We start from the raw sequence: 18046 nt of genomic DNA, 5'->3' as shown, positions 1-18046 counted from the left end.
ACATGCACATTGTATCACTTACACATTGCCTGGTTGTCCTTTAATACTTTAGTTCATAATATCTTTTTCCCATATACCTTTCAATCTATAGCAACATACGCAAATTGAAACCCCATTCACTATTCAATCCTTACTGAAATGTTACTTCTCTCTTCAGCCTTTCTGAAGAGAGGCTTCTAACTAATAAGTAATCATTCCTCCTTCCTGTCCCCCCCACTGCCTTTCCCCTACACACATACCTCTTGGCAACCACTGATCTTTTAATTGTCTATTTGTCTATTCTTTCACCAGTACCACATTGTCTTGATTACTGTAATTTTATAGTAAGTCTTGAAGATAGGTAGTATGAGTCCTCCAACTTTGTTCTTTTCCTTCAATATTGTGCTGGCTATTCTGAGTCTTTGGCCTGTCCATATAAACTTTAGAGTCAGTTTGTCCATATCCATAAAATAACTTGCTGGGATTTTACTGGGATTTCACTGAATCTATAAATCAAGTTAGGAAGTACTGACATCTTGATAATATTGAGTCTTCCTATCCATGAACATGGACTATCTCTCCATTTATTTAGTTCTTTCTTTATTTCACTCATCAGAGTTTTGTAGTATCAGGCACAGAATTTTCTTATTACTGTAATTCCTTCAGATAAGTCAGGAACTGGACTTGAATAATTTTTTGTTCTTTTTCTGAAATCTCAGATATCAGCTCAATACCTCCTCACTATCTTCATGTGTTATCTCTTCCAATCAACCCCTTGTTTGGGCCATGCCATTATCTTTTTCTTATATTTTACCTGCTACTTCCTATAATTTTTGTCATCTCACTTAGGGTTTGGCTTCGTGAACATGATAGGGGAAAAAATCCTGTGCTGAAGTGTATCCAAGGTAGAAATTTATAGTGCCAAAATTTAACAGGAAGATTAACACATTTTGTTCTAAGCTCCAGAAACCACTCCTAGATTGGTAGGAAGACTCGCTGCAAAATTTCTCTTTGTTTCAGAGTCTTTTAATCAATATTTGCAACAACTGCAAATGGTGAAGGCAAAACAAGAATATTCTCCAGGAATTATAAACTGCATATGTTCTGAAAGTGCATTTTCACTGAACTCTATACATCTTTGTTCAAGTTCATTAAAAGCCCTATTTCTTGTTATTTGAACTTTAAAATTGTCCTCAAAGCTAAGAATTAGTTCAATAGGTTTTCCCTCTTCTAACGCACCATTATTTATTCTACCCATGAAACACTGAAAATTTTTCAATGTGATGATATTATTGTTGTAAATTTCATAAAGAAAATCAGAATTAATAATTTTCAATCTATGTTCTGCTTATTTTCATTATATAGCTTTAAGACATTTAGTTAATAATCTTCTTCCTGTCCCTTGTACTCGAGTTCTGGCATCTGATTCCTAACCTTTTCACCTTCTCTATCTTAAACAATTCTACTAACCTAATGAGTATCATTAGTTCCACCAGAAATAAAGTTATGCCTTTCCCCTCACCCACTGTTGCCCTATTTTATTCCTTCATCGTGAACAATATTTTAATTTGGGTTCCCCAGAAGCAGAGCCTGAGAGGAGGATTGGTGTGAAAGAGATTAATTTGAAGTGTTCCCAGGGGAAACTGGTAGGAGAGTGGGAAACTGGGACTGAGAAAGGCGGAAGTCCAAGTAAGGGTGACACACTAATCTATGTTTATGAATATTACTTTTGGCTCAATGATACAGAAGAAATTTGGAGATGGTATATGTTACAGTTCAGACTTTTCTTTATTAGTATACAAGAAACCTGAAATATTTGTATCTTCATCTTTCAGTCATTAGTTAAATGCTAGTTCTGGGGAGACATTAATTCCCAGACATTTTCAACTCTTCCTAAATGCAGGCAAATGGGTATGTGAGGCCTAACAACAAAGTGCAGGAAGTACTGCTCTTGGAAGCAAAAACACACTGGGATTCAGGCAAAGACTTCTTTAAGCTACCTCTCTTAGGATTCCATGCTATAACGCTCGACTTATCTGTTTGAACACTCATATTATAACATGGTCTATCTCTCTAGCAAAGTCTGCTTACACAAACCACCACCTGTGGCATGCTGCTATACCTTCTAGATATAATGCTCTGTCTTTAGATTTGAATTACCTAGTGTAGTGTGTATTAAAAATCCACTGATGGCAGATCTAATCTATTCCCCATACTAAACAATTAGCTTTCAAAGTCCAATCATATGGCCAGACATTTGTGCCCCGAATAGTATGTGGCATCAAAATATAATAATAATAATAATAATAATAATGCATAATTTAATAATAATATAGTACTCTATGTTCACAGAGAGCACTAAATACCTGGCTTTTCTAAGGTGGAAAATACTCTAAAATCTAATCTTCTGTTTTCTACTTTAGATATGTTTATTCAAAACAAACTTTAATCCTTACTTTTAGGACAAATTTAAATTATATATATTTACATATAAATATATGTAACTCTACATATATTCTTATATTAATACTATATACATATTCTTATAATATGTTCCCATTTTATGTTATTATTCTAATATTAACACATGTATACATATATTAATTCAAAGTCATATATATGTGTATATATATATATATATATATGTATTTCACCCTATATATATTCTTCAAGTTAATCACTTAATTAATACCGACCTGAAAAGTGGTAATATTGTGGATCTAACTTGGTACAGATGGAAAACATTTTCACATATTGAGGTATGGGGAAGTCGTGCTGACTTATACATGATTTAACTTAAATTTTAGGCTAACCAAAATAGCTTCTTCATGGCCTATTAAACATTCATTATACATCGGCTTTAACCATTAAAGAAAACAAAGCATTTATAGATCAGAATGTAGTTCTGTGGTTCAGGCATTCAAAATGGAGTTGGGTGGCCATTGTGGATGTGGCTTCAGATATGTTCCTGTATTACTGAGAATTTGAATTTTCTGAACTGTATCAGACTCAAGGACATCACCAGCTGTTCTTAAAACAATATCTACTAGTAGTTGCAGGATCCTTACTTCTTGCCAGCTCCAAACCTAACTATTGAAAAACAGTTTATGTAATTTTGTGGGTTTTGCCTTTATAAGCCTCTTTCATTTAGTACTCCAGTGTAACACAATTAAAATCCTTCTTGAATCTGTGTCTCCCAGGCTATAGTCCTCAGTTTGGCTCAGAAAAACTCTTTTCTATTCCTATTATAGATTGATTCATTATTTCCATTGACAGTGCTTACAAGACATAAATATATGTTAATGTGAAAATATGTATTTTTATTTTAAAGTTAATGTGTGATGTCGGAAAAAATAACTCTTGCTTTAAAACACCATACTGATTAATTGGAGATGTAAAAATAAACTATATTTTTAAAATAGATAATTTCTTCTGCCATTTTTCTTTGAATATCTGTAATTATTTTGTGAATAAGTATTCTGAGGTACACAATTTTTTAAAAAATCTAATATAAGAGGCAGTTTTTCCTTAGAAACTAGATTTCCTATATAAACAGTACTAAATTAAATTTTGTATAAAAGATGCAACTGTGATTTATAATAATAAATGTATATTTGGTCTTCATCTCTGTTTCTGGCACAGAGATTCTAAAACCCTTATAATTTCCTAAGTGATGACAGCAAAACGTGTCTTTTGTTATTTAATGAGGTTACTTTTGGAAAGCACCTAAGGCTGTTGGCTGGTTGGCTGAAGAGTCAACCACGTGATTCGAGGATTGGAACTTTTAGTCTTCAGTCCCACCCTTCTGACCTCTGGGGACAGGGGTAGAGCTGGAGGTTGGATCAATTACCCATAGCCAATGATTTAATCAATCATTATATAATGAAACCTCCACAAAAACCCAAAAGGATGGGGTCTGAGAGCTTCCAGGTTGGTGAACAAGTGGAGATTTAGGGAGAGTGGCACTCAGAGACAGCATGGAAGCTCCATGTCCTTTCCCCATACCTTGCCCTGTGCATCTCTTCCATCTGGCTACTCTTGAGTTATGTCCTCTTATAATAAACTAGTGATCTAGTTAGTAAAATGTTTCTCTGAGTTCTGTGAGCCATTCTAGCAAATTAATAGAACCCAAGGAGAGGATTTATGGGAACCTCTGATTTAAAGCTAGTTGGGCAGAAGCATAGGTAACAGCTGAAATGGTGGGGGTCGGGCGGCAGTCTTGTAAGACTGAAGGCTTAACCTGTGGAATCTGATGCTATCTCCAAGTAAATAGTGTCACAACTGAGTTAAATTATAAGACACCCAGCTGGTGTCAGAGCACTGCTTGTTGTACGTGTAGGGACTCCACCCATACATGTTGAAATCAGGTCCAGGAATCCAAAAATAAAGGGTAAAACAATATTTTTTATACATTTGTAAGACAACTTAATGATAAAACAAACTTGAAAACAAGCAGAAATGGAATGCACACTAATTAAGGAATTGTAGTATATTCTGCCTGCTTTCTACCCATCCAGAAAGAAAAAAGAACAAAATTTGCTGTTAACTCTTCAGTTCTAATCATTGTTTTATATATGCCAGTATACAGATAGAATATCCTAGAGTATTTCCTCAAATTTTGTAAAACAAAATATTTTATAACTCTTCAAAAATGAATGGGATTTTAATTTCTTATGAATCAAATGGCTTTCCTACTGTACACAGAATTTTTAGGTGCCAGTTGATATGTGAGTCACTCTATATGTCTTCTTCAATTTAATCGACAATTACCTGAAAATGTGGTAACACTGTGGATTTATTTTAGTACTAATTGCAATAATTGAACCAACTACCCCTGCCCCCCAAGGCAGGCCAAGCATCCATTCATACTCCAATCATTTGTATACAAAGGTGGAATTAGGTAGTTCATTATTTTGATGGCCATACACCTCATTCTGCCCTGCACAGTTCTGATTTTGCTTGTTAATATCATCTTTCTTTTAATCTCAACTGTGGTCCCTTTTGAATGCTAAATCATACAGTAATTGTGGATTTCCCAAAAGCTGGTATGTGTACTTCAAGAAATAATTTTAATTTTTAGTATGAAGGATATAGTAGCTAAAAGAAATTGGAAAGAAATCAATAAATAAATGTGCCAAAGGACAGATGCTTCTAGAGAAAAATATGCTGAAGATGTAGAAAATAATTGATGGGCCAAAATCAACAAATAGAATTCAGGAAAAAAATCTGAAAACAATAAAATTTCTGAGATGGGAAGAAAAAAGTAAAAATAGGTATTTAATAGATAATCATAGGGTCACAAGTCATTAACTTGAAGATTCTCCTACATGGTGATTTCACTGTTCTATATGCTGTAGGAGATATCATTTTTTTAAAGTAATTAATCTAAAGGTACAATAAGATACTTAAAAGCAATTAAGTTTTTTATAGCAAAATTGGGTAACAGGAAATGGAGTTAAGACAAATAAAAATAAGGATATTGAGGGTCCATTTAAAATTTAATACCATGTATATTTGTAGTTGCAACAACGTGCACAATTTTGTGATTTCTTGCAGTCATACTTACCAACTGTGTAGGTATGGGGAAGCTAAATGTTTACATTGATTCAGGATTGTAGACACAAAAGGACAGAGGATGGAAGACCTTGAGAAAGCTCACAAGAGAGTAATTAACAAATTATGCCATCAATTCATTGTTAGATAAGAAAGACTGTGAAAACAGGAGGGAGAGTACTTATAAACCAGAAGAAAATGGAAGCATAATAAGAGGTGGCTAGGATGAGAGCAGAGAGTGGTTGAAGTTGAAACAAGGGAGGTGGTAGAAAAGGCAAGACAGGAAATTGTTGTCACAGAAGAGGAATTAAGGCTGTGACATCAAGCAATCCCTATATAAGACAATGCCCAGTTGCGGGCTTTGCACTTGTTCTAATAATTGACAGTTGAAATGTGTAGCCTTTAATAATCCTTATAATTCTGATATTATTTTAGAATTGTATTCTCTGCAGGGGATAAAGCAGTATTTGAGTGACGAAGTTATGTGAAAAATGTTGTTTGTAGACCTGGGAAAACTTACAGTGTTTCCAGGCTGACACTTTCTTGTAGAATTCTTTTCCTTAAGCTATAAAAGAAAACACCTGTGTTTGTATTGTTCCCTATGATATGAGGGTTGGCCCAGGTACCGTCCAACCCAAGAGTTCCTATGTTTTCTGGTTTGGCTGGAGTCTTCTATGGTTGAAGTGATGATGTCTAATTGTGCAATTATTTTTTTCTACAAAGGGGCCACACATCTAAACTAAGAACTAAAACCACCCTGAGGACAAGGCCAGGACAACCTGACTTTCATCATCACATTAAGTCATTTTTCTATCTGCTCGCTTGCTTGTTTACTCTCTCTCTCTCTGTCTTGCTCTCTGTCTCTCTCCCACACCACTTTTATATCCATACATTACCAACTATCCAAGTTCCTACTCATTTCTAAAGATTTCCCAATTTCTCCTTCCTCTTATTGCATTTTTCTTTGACTTTTTTGTTATTTTCCATCACTCATTTTGCTTCTTAACTGTATTTTCTATAGAGATATTGTTTCTTTTTCTCAGTGTGCTTTATTATTCCTGGAGATAAAGGACTCCTACTTACTGTCTAGCACCTATCAGAGAAGATTATTAATAAATGCTTTTAGAATTGAATTGATTTATCAAGAGGATTCTTCAGTAAGTTAGGGCATGGGAGATGAATAAGGAAGTAAGGCTGCATCTTTAGAGACTACCTTGGTCACCATCCCTTCATCATCTCCTGTGTTATTCTAGCAGTTTTATAAATTATTTATCTGCACTGATGTTCTGTGAAGACAATAGGGAGGAATTCATTTTGCTTTCAATGCAGCACATAGTACTAAATGTGGTTACAAGTCACCAATTTTTCCATTATTCTTGGGAGCCCTTAATTGCACACACTATTAGTATTGTTTCTTTTCAGGCAATAGAAAAATGAGTCTTTATAAATGCTAAGCATATCATTCCATAAATGTGAAAATTGTATATGCTGCTTAATGTAGTGTTGCTGATGTGGCTCAGTTGGATTTATGACATGCATATCCTTTACTCACTAACGAGGCTGGAGGAATCCATGATCATGTGTTTCTAATGGCTTTTACTGCCCTTACTGTATGAATAGGGTCATGGCCTTGATGAGGTTTCTTTCTTCAAAACAAAAACCTGGTTTTCCAACATATAAATGTTAAAAGGAGACATTTTTACATATTTTTACACAAATTTTTACTGAATTTAAAACTTCTGGTATTTTTATTGAAAAGTTAATTGTAATTTGAAAAAAGAATTGAAATCTGTCAATATGCATTCATGACCAGCTAGTTTATAATTAGTGATAATTCCTATACATCTGAGTCTCTTATGCATGTTCACCAAATAACAACTTAATTGTAAAATCCACCAGGAATGCTGCTAATATTAAACAGCCAAGATAACAGTGTTTCAAGAAAGATGTTTTTACTCACATCATAATTATCACCAATTTCAATAAATATATGGTAATATGCATTTCTAATGACATTCTTATTTTCCTAAGAAAGTAAGGGTAAGAGAATATAAAGTCATAGTAAATATTTTTAAACATAATTCCTAAAATCTAAGTTCTGTATGAAACTTATGCCAACACTAGATTTTCCATGAACCTGATACTCCATAAACATGTGCTGCATTGCTGACTGACCATAAGCACTTGGGATAAATCTTAAGAATGTCTGGAAGCAGCTGGTCATGAAACATAGATAAATTATTGAAATGTCTGAAGGATAAACTCATTTTCCAATAAAATGGAGAGCGTTCATATAAAAAGTAAAATAAGTGATAATTTAAAGTAATTTCTTTGTGTTCCAAGAACTATGGACATTCAATGAAAAAAATGGGAGAGGTATTTCAGGTGAAAAAATGAGAATGCTCCTGTGATTTGTAAAAAAGGAATTTCTTCTTTAGAAAACATTCCTTTTTACTTGGGAGAAAAGAGACTTGTCTGCTTTTAGTTATAAAATATGCCCTCTGCCATTCCTTTTAAAAGGCATTGAGTGTCCCCGCTTTTCAACCTCATCCACAGGAACTACTAGAAAGTATTACTGTGATGGAAATAACTGGGTTTTTTTTTCCTCAGAAATAAACTCATTGAATGCATGCCTTGTTTATTACTGAGGGGTGAGCTTCTTTATGGATATAAATTTACTTCATGAGTAGGAAAAAGAGACGTTTTGATGCTCACATAATAATATAGCACAACATTCACAGTACCTAGTGAAATGACTTGAATGATAGAGCTATATGCAATTTTGTTAATTCACAGCAAGCTTAGGCCTAAATCATAATTGATAATAACCATGATGTGGCACTGCAAATATGTATGGATGTTTCCACATTTGTATCAATTTTAAACAAATGTAAGTATGTAATGAATTATTTCTACTCTGCATTGATTGCTATGGAGAAAATTTAGAAGTTAGATGTTTGATATTAAGGGGAAATTTTGAATGAAACTAAATATCTAAGAGTAAGCTATTCCTTGGGATGTACCAATTGTCATTTTAACCAAATGTTTGAGTTGATCAACTTGTTTTCAACCAAAACTTGCTCCAGCCTAACAATATTCAGACCACTATGACTAGAGTCTTGTAAATAATACTGCTTATCTAACTCAATCGTGGTAGAAATAGTGGATCTTATACTGTGAGATGAGAACAGATGAGAAGTCTGCAATTCACCCATAAGCAAGTAACAGGAAGGCTACCTGGTGAGGGTGTGTGAAGTAGTGAAAGTACAAGTGGAAACCAGTAGGCTTGTGCTGGATCATGTTTTGCCACTACTACTAATGTGGCCTTAGAAAAATAACATTTTTCTTCTTTGGGTTTCAGTTTTCTCATCTCTGACCTTTTTTTGACTTTTATATTGTATAGAAATCAAAATGTGGAATTCATTGACTAGAACATACATTATATACATATATGTTATATCTATACTTAATTTCGTAACTCTAGACTAGGAAATGCTAAAACATAAATCAAAATATTGGCCCTAATGATAGACTTTAGGCCAGGAAAGAATACAGAAACTACTCTTCTGTATTGTACCTTAATTTCACTTTTAATTGCTTTAAACATGTATGACAATTTATGGCTTCTTGGGTAATCTCTCTTCTTCACCTTCTAAATTTTCAGTTGTAGACATGACAAATGTTAAAAGGAGGTATTTTCAAACAGATTTTATTGAAAAAACTTTAATGTTTTAATGTTTAATAGTTGGCCACTCTTACCTATGGTTTACCCACCAGCAAAGATCTAGGAGAAGTCCAGCTACTGAACTGTAGCCGTAGTGTTTTCAATAAAGCATATGAGCCAAAATGGGCAACTGATATATTATAGGTTGATAAGCAAGAAATAACTCATGGGAAAATAAGTTTTAACTTTTATAATCCTAAAAGGTCATTGGCAATTTATTTTTGAGTCTCATTTTAGTTAACAGAAGAGCAATGATAGATAAAAATATTTTCAGTTGTAATCTGTCTTGATTCTTTCCCATAACATCTATAACTGTTTTAAGGAATAAAAATTAACTTAGATAATACTACAGTATATTATTTTATAAATAACTGACTGTACGAAGATTTCATATGTAATTGAAAATATACTGACACATGTTTAGAGGCAATGAGCTATTAAGAAGTATACTTTAGGTCCCATATTTAGTTGTTTTTTCCATCTAAAGATATTTATCTTTTCCAGGCCAGTCATAGGAATGTGGTTGAACCTTATAAACATATCTTAATAACTAATATATAAGGACCTAATAAATATCAGACCCTGAAAATAAGTCCATAACTAGGATAGCCAGAATCATATGTACATAGAGAAATGAGGGTTATTCTTTCACAGTGGTGATCCTATTCAGTACACTTTTGGTTTCTGAGATAAGTATCTCTTTGTTTGTTAAATATTCTCCACTCAGAATTTTTCCCCAAAGACTCACTTTCAATACACACAAAACAATAATGTTTTATACCAGTTAATCAATCCAATGATATGTTCTGATCTATGGTCATTTCTCTGGGAACTTAGAATTGTGACTAAGGAATTTAATTTTCAATATTTGTTTTCCTTTTAAAGAGAGAAGATGTAAGACTGTACTGTCATCATGTGCATTTAGAAACAGAAAAGCCAGTGCACAGAGTCAGAGAAGAATGAAGCAGATGCTGAAAGAGGAGCAGAAATGAAAGATGGCAAGAGTCGTCCCTCCTCTGGTTTCATGTATTCTCCCTGCATTCCCATAATAAACTTGAATATCTTTTGCCTAAGCTAGTTTCAATTGGTTTCTCTAACTTGTGAACAATTTTCCTTAATAAACGGAGTTTCTAACTAAAATTAATAATGGTGATTTAGAACTTTATGTCATTGGAATAGAGTTACTTAGAGGATCCAAGCACCAAAGGAAACTGTGTAGTCCAATCTCCTTTATCCCATAGGCCAATCAACTAAGGCAGGTCTTAAAAGAGGTCTAATTGGTTAATCCTATGGAGAACAAAAGCAATAATCAGTTCCACTTACAGTCCCCAAAGAAGAACATTCTTTTGTCCTAGGTATCCTTCCTCAATGGGTATCGTAGGGATGTCTCCTTTTGGACAAAGGTTTGGATAGATATGGTCCACAATTTTTATTTCTTTTTTACAGAGAAAGCAAAAAGAATTGATTTATTCTCAAAATATCATTCAAATAAGTAAGATATGCACTACAACCTGCCAAATCAGTTACTGAAAGACCACTTACTATTGTGATTTCTCCCCAATCCTTTTTCCTGAAAATTTTCAGTAGTCCATGTCACAAAAGTTATACCAGAAGCAATAGTTTATTCATGCACTTATTTATTCTAAAGCTAAAAATCTATGTTGTTTAATTTGTTCAATGAGACAATAATTGAGTATACTAAATACTCAATATTAGTGCCAGTAGTCAGTGTTGTCACATTGATATTTTACTTGTTTATTTTCAATACACTTTTAGTTCATAAACAGACATCATTTTCTTTCCTTATGTCTAAAAGCAGAGTTTTTAGAAATTCTTAATTGGATAGCCACTAACAAAACAAAAATACAATACAATTAGCTTCTGTACTGTATGGATTAAACAAAGTAGTTAAAAGAAATCTGTTAATCCAACCTAAAGTTGGAAGAAAACATAAGCAAAGAAAGAAAACAACTCACAGTGTGATATTACTAATAATTACATATATGTGTATATGTGTGCATGCAACTGTGTGTATAAAATCACTACAATAAATGTGAATGTAACAAATCATTAATAATATTATAAACGCTAATTTTATGCTAAGTACATAAACTAGTCACTATTCTAAAGGCTTTACATATATTACATTTTTTACTTCTCCAAGCAAACTCATCATATAAGTACTATAATTATTCTTATTTCACAAAAAGGAAGCCACAGTCTAGATAATTTAAATTTGTCCAAGGTCACAAAACTGAATCCAGAGAACATTTTGTTGATTACCATTCTATTCTGTCTCATAAAAATACAGACAATCATAGATTAGATAAAAACAATATCCATTGATGGTCACTTAGGTTATTTCTATATCTTGGCTATTATGAATAATACTGCAATAAACATGGGAGTGTGGTATATTTATACAATGGAATACTATTTGGTCATGAGAAAAAAGGAAATTCTTCCATTTGCAACAACATAGATGGATCTTGAGGACATTATGATATGTGAGATAAATCAGACAGAGAAAGACAAATACTATATGATATCTCTTATATGTGACATCTAAAAAAACTGGAAATTGTAAAAGCAGAGAGTTAAATGATGGTTACCAGGAGTTGGGGCATGGGGGTTATGGGAGAGATGTTGTTTAAGGGTACATACTTGCAACAAGTAGATAAATAAGTCCTAGACACTTAATAAACAGTATAGTGATTATAGACAACCAACCTATATTATCAACATTAAACTTTCTAAGAGATTAGGTTTTAACTGTTCCCAAGACAAGAAAAACTGACAATTATATGAAGCAATACAAGTGTTAGCTAATGCCACTATGGTAATCATACCACAATATAAATGTATCAAATCAATGTTGTACATCTTAAACTTACAGTGTTGTATGTCAAATATAACTCAATTAAAAGAGACAAACAAGCAGCAAGGTGCTCTTTAAAACATACACATAAAACAAAATTACCTATACTATATCAAAATAAGAGATGGAAGAAAATATGCCTAGTAAATACTAATAGAAATCTGCTTCAGCAGATTTAACAGACTCTAGTAGCTTTCAGTACCAAATGGATCAAAACTCAAATTTAATCCTCTGCATGGCTTAAACTCTTCCTCTAATACCATTTTATTCCACATTTCCCATTGCTCACTCTATCCAGGTAGCCTTTCCATTACTGAAATTTTCCTTTAAGCCTACCTTCCTCAGACCTGGAAGAACCTGTGGTTACTTCCTGGAACACTATTTGCCAGTAACCAACATGACTTAATCTATCACGAACTGTCAGGACTCTATCTCAAAGCATCATCTCAAAGCAGCTTGCCATCACACGCTATCTCTTTACCTAGCTTTATTTTTCCTTATATCAGATGTCACTCCTCAATATTACAGAGTAATCAGTTTTAATGTTCATTGTTCACCCCAATAAAAGGTAAATTAATGTAAGCTAATCCTCCTTTTTCAAAATAATATTTGCACAAATATAGAAATAAAAAGTGTTTATAACAGCAAAAAGAACAATACACACTATGATGTTAGTAAAGTTACTACCAGAGATATTTTAAAATAATGTTAATAATTAAAAGGAGAAATTGGAAAATCCACAATCACAGCAGATTTTCACGCATCTGTCTCAGAGACTGATAAAGAAGTTGAAAGTGAGTAAAGTAATAGAACAGTGGTATTAAAAAAAAAATCACATAAAATGATTTGTTAGATAAAGCCTTGCAATTTTAGTGAGGCAATATGAGTTGAACAGAAAAACTTAAAATTTTGATTTTATGTCTGTGTATGAATTCATTGACACATAGACAAACAGATTGATCCTATTCCTGAAAAATAGATGATGCATATTCTCTTCATTCATGTGTAATAGGTCACAAAGGATTTTCAAACAAAAATATCCTAAAATGGGTCTTTTTATGCAAATTTCATTCTCAGAGTATAATTTAATACAGTTATTAACTAACAATAAAATAATATCCCAATCTCTGTCTCAATACACTTAGAAGTTAAGAACACATATTTCGTATGCCCTGTAATTCACAAATCTGTACCTCACTATTTTTGTGGTAGGTGTCCTGCACTGCTGTTTAATCAAATTTCTACTTTTATTTCTGCCACATGTGGTATGTAGCTTCTTGTACAGTGGAATTGCTTTTAACCAATATTGGTTGTTGTTCCATTTAAATGCTTTTCATGTTAATTATGGTATTTATGTTCTGGACACACTCACAATTACAGATTAAAAGCCCAATATATGAATAAGTGACACAATAATAAAAGATCTGATATTTTTTCGAGAAAAAAAATTGCAGCATATCATCTTGAAGTAATACAGTTCTTGTGAAATCTCTTAAGTGTGTTTATTTTCACATCCCTCAGGAAACTGTGCAGAAAAGAAAGAAGTGCGTAAGGAATAAAAATGACACCTATATTTAATAGGAACCTCTCTGCTAGTGCTGCCCTCTTAACACAAGAAGATGGATGTGGCACTGAGGTCTAACTTTATTATTTTCTAATCAATATTTTCAGTTAGTAAAGCGGAATTGAGGAATAAAAAAATAACTCTTAGGTCGCAACTATTTCTCATCTGAGAGTCTCTCTTGCCCTGTTAATTGGACATCAAAATAATATACTCTATTTTCCTTCTAACTCTCTTATACAGGCTTAAACAATACTATGTATTATGATCTTTAGATCAATAATTTAAAAATAATCTAAGCAACATAATATTGAATTGAATATTATTCTAAAATCAATACCTGATGTAGTTGAATACTATAAAACAAGTAGTTTTCTTTTGGGGTGGAGCTCAGCAACAACCATTTTAGCTTTCAGGAGAGAAGAAAACTAACTAGGGGTGATTGGTGATTGTTTAACCAGTTACTGAAGTCTTTGCGGAAAGTGTTTCCCCACTGTTCTTAAGTCAATGAAAGTTTAGGACTCCCACAGAAACACACACACACACACACACACACACACACACACACACACACACACACACAATTTTCAGACTCTTTCATTCTGTGATGCAATCCAGACCTATCATGGATCCTAGATTAGGGCCCTTGTTAGATGTGGTTTCATGTCAATAACGTGCCTCTTTTGTCTTAATAATTGCCTCAAAAATAATAAACATTCATTGCTAGTTCTACCACTAATTCCTAACAAGACCATTCAAATGATTATGTCTAACATAAAAAGAGCGCTAGTTTGTGAACTTGGGTGGGAGGGTTTCAAATTGTGGAGAGCAAATTGCATTTCACAATAAGAGAACATAGTGAAAGGAACTACAGAAATGATGGTAATAAAAAAAATTAGATGAATGGGAAAGCTTGAATTTAACAATTGAATGCAGTTACCCTATTGTATCTTTGGTCTACGATGTAAATTCAAATGTGTAAAACAAAGGTTTGGCAAAGGTTTACTGATAAAAAATCTTTGATAAAAAAATCAAAGATATTGAACAGGAAAATCTCAATTTGGGGAAACAACCCCTGGTTTATTGGTAGCTTATTTTTTTTCCTTTGGACACTTAAGAATTAAACTAATTTAGGGTGTGTATGTGTGTGTGTGTAGTATTTTCTAGTGTATATAAATGTATTTTTATCCATTTGCTTATTTTGAGGAATGCATTATATTGTCTATAAAATGACTCTTTGGAACTCAAAGTAATTGTAAAATATTTTTACATACAATGAGTTATTTTAGGATATACATCTTCTCTTTTGAAATTAACTGTGTTGAAAAATAATAGGCATGGTTCTAATTTTAACGTTACTGTGTATTTGGTATATCCTCTATTAACTGAGTTCAATGTTTTAACTGATACAACAAAATTTATTATTATCACCCTTAACTGAAATTTAAGGATTTACATATTTAGTCTTTAGGTACTGATATCAGGACTTATTTTCTATAGAATTAACTATCACCCAATACTTCCACCTCTCTTTGTTTTCGGTAATTGTAATATCAATTACTTCTGGATATCCTGATTGCCTCCAGAGTGAGTGTTTTAGTTTTTATTTTTTAGGTTTTTTAAAAATCTCATTAAGAATTACTTCTGATGGATAAAAATTATGATTTTGAAAAAAAAGTAAAAATGGAAATTATTAGTGAGCTTTCAATTGCTAAAATAATTAAATGCAATAAAATGTTTATTATTCTATATAATACCCAGATAACACAGGAGGATTTAGTGAAATCCAACCTAACAGCAATAAAGTATGACTGAACAAAGCAAAAGCAAGTCATTATTCTGAAAGTGAAAATGTTTACTCCCTTGTTAAAAAAGAGGGCATTTATACTTTTTCAATTTCAAACTATAATATCAGATTCAGCATACTAATTAAGGAAAATTAAATCAGCTCCGACCTTAATGGCAGTGAAATAAATGGCAGAAAGTGGCATGCTTTTCTTATCATTATTAACTATAATAATACTATTATGAAAGTAGTGTACACCACGGGACAAAGAGTAGAAAGTAAAAATTCATGAACCTCAATCAGTACAAACATTGTCAAAGATCTGTAGTGTATTCTTTCCTAAATTTTCTATGCAGACACAAAGTATGGACAATTGTATTTTATAAATTATTGAAATGATTGATAGCTTCCTGCTTAATCTGTATATTATGCAAAAATGTAAAAATATTTTACATATCATTCTGAAATCAGATGTTTTTAATTAACAAAATAACTTGAAAGACTTTTCTACATCTTTACTTATAGCCCACTTTACATTTAATTTTACACCCTCCAAACACTGCATCGTTACTACATAACATATATATTTTTTGCTATTAGAAAAAAAAAATCACAGAGATTATTCGTATTTATCTCTACGCACTTGTTTTTGATTAGAAAAAGCATAAATTCCTAACTTTTGATCAGAAAAAGTGTAAATTCCTAAATAAAGGAATATATGTGTTCAGGTGTTCATTGCTGCCTACCCTCCTAAACTGTGTCATCCATTAATACTCTCAGTAATAGTATGAGTATGATTTTTTTCCCCCATCCACTGGGTAATAGGAAGATTGTTAATATTACAGTCTGACAGATACAAATGGTAATATCATCTATGATTTTTTAAATTGATAAATTGTTAATAATATTGACCATTTTTATTGGTCAATGTATTTTTAAATTCATTCATGCCTAAGTCTTGGTAAGCCTATTTTAAATATTTGAACTTTATAGTGGAAGTATGAGAGCAGATAATTTAAGCTTTTTGAATATTTTCTGATTCAAAATAATTTAGCAAATGCAAAAATTGTGAGAGAAAATAATTCCAGAAACCAAATATAACCCCCATTAAAATGTGGTATATTTCGCATAAGCCATTTCTTCCCTACACACACCCCGACACTCTCTTTTTTTCCACACATTCCCACACCCACACCCACACATGTATGAGATACAACAGATCATAATGCAGAGACATCCTTACATTATGCTTTTTTAACCTTCTGGTATTATAATTCTTCAAAACTTATTTTTAATAAATACATATTACATCCTATGGCTGCAGGATAGTTTATTTTTTATTGTTGAATATTTACTGGTTTCCAATTATTTACTTTAGTAAATAACACTGTTGTAAACATATTTGATCATATCTGTAAAAAATACATAGGCCACTGCTTCTAGTTTTGTTTGTTAGTTTGTTTTTAGCTGTTAAGATATTAGTCTTATTCTGCAATATTTTGATAAGTTATCTTGCAGGTATCATAGAGTAAGCTTACAGTCCTTTTTAGGTAGGTGTGGGCCTCTCCTGCATAAGTGGGATCTCTAATACAGAAACTGGATATAGGAAGAAAGTCAACCTGTTTTTAGACTGGAGGGAGAACACATTTTTGTGGAACAACTCTTTTTAATCTCTACTTCAAAAAATACAATCGTACTTGAGGGAAAGGAAGACCTTACTTCCTGGAGGTAAGAGAAAAGCAAATTTCTAAACTACCTTCTACACAGATATTGTACAACTTTAATTTTCTATGTGTAGTGTATTAGCCCATCTCTTTTTACCTCTTCAACATTGAATAGTATGCATGTGTTTTACTTAATCTTTGTCAAATTTACAGTTGAAAATTTTATAATGGTTACACTTATATAGCTTTAATTGCTTAAGATTATGAACAACATTCCCATGTTTATTAATTATTTATAGTTATTTGATGGATTGCCTGTTCTTTCTCTGCTTTTTCTTTTTTATCTTACATACACTAATTTATACAGAGGTTAACTTTTTTTTTTTTTTTTTTTTTTTTTCGGTATGCGGGCCTCTCACTGTTGTGGCCTCTCCCGTTGCGGAGCACAGGCTCCGGACGCGCAGGCTCAGCGGCCATGGCTCACGGGCCCAGCCGCTCCGCGGCATGTGGGACCCTCCCGGACCGGGGCACGAACCCGTGTCCCCTGCATCGGCAGGCGGACTCTCAATCACCGCGCCACCAGGGAAGCCCAGAGGTTAACTTTTAAAATTGATTTAAATGCAGCTTACCAAAAATACTTGCTGTTGTATTGAACTCATTTATACTTTACATGTCACTATTTTAATTTTTCAATATAAAATGTGTAGCTTTTAAAACGTTTGGTAATATGTTTCTAATTATAATATAATACATATTTATTGATGAAATTTGAAAACAGAGAAATATAATTCAATGTATAGAATAAGGTATGGATATCACACAGTAATATCTATTCTAAAAATGTGGTAATTTATTGTATGGCTATTTCATGTATAAATGTATATGTATATTTATAAAATAT

General features: G+C 32.6%; 1 pseudogene; it reads right to left on the bottom strand.

Annotated features, from left to right (window-relative positions):
- Positions 1 to 607: 607 nt before the first annotated feature.
- LOC131762038 (ubiquitin-like modifier-activating enzyme 5 pseudogene) overlaps positions 608 to 18046 on the bottom strand; it is a 130311-nt pseudogene continuing 112872 nt past the window's right edge.

This window comes from Kogia breviceps, chromosome 1 (assembly GCF_026419965.1).
Source record: "Kogia breviceps isolate mKogBre1 chromosome 1, mKogBre1 haplotype 1, whole genome shotgun sequence".
Classification (NCBI taxonomy): Eukaryota; Metazoa; Chordata; class Mammalia; order Artiodactyla; family Physeteridae; genus Kogia; species Kogia breviceps.
This window is presented reverse-complemented; position numbering and strand designations above follow the sequence as displayed.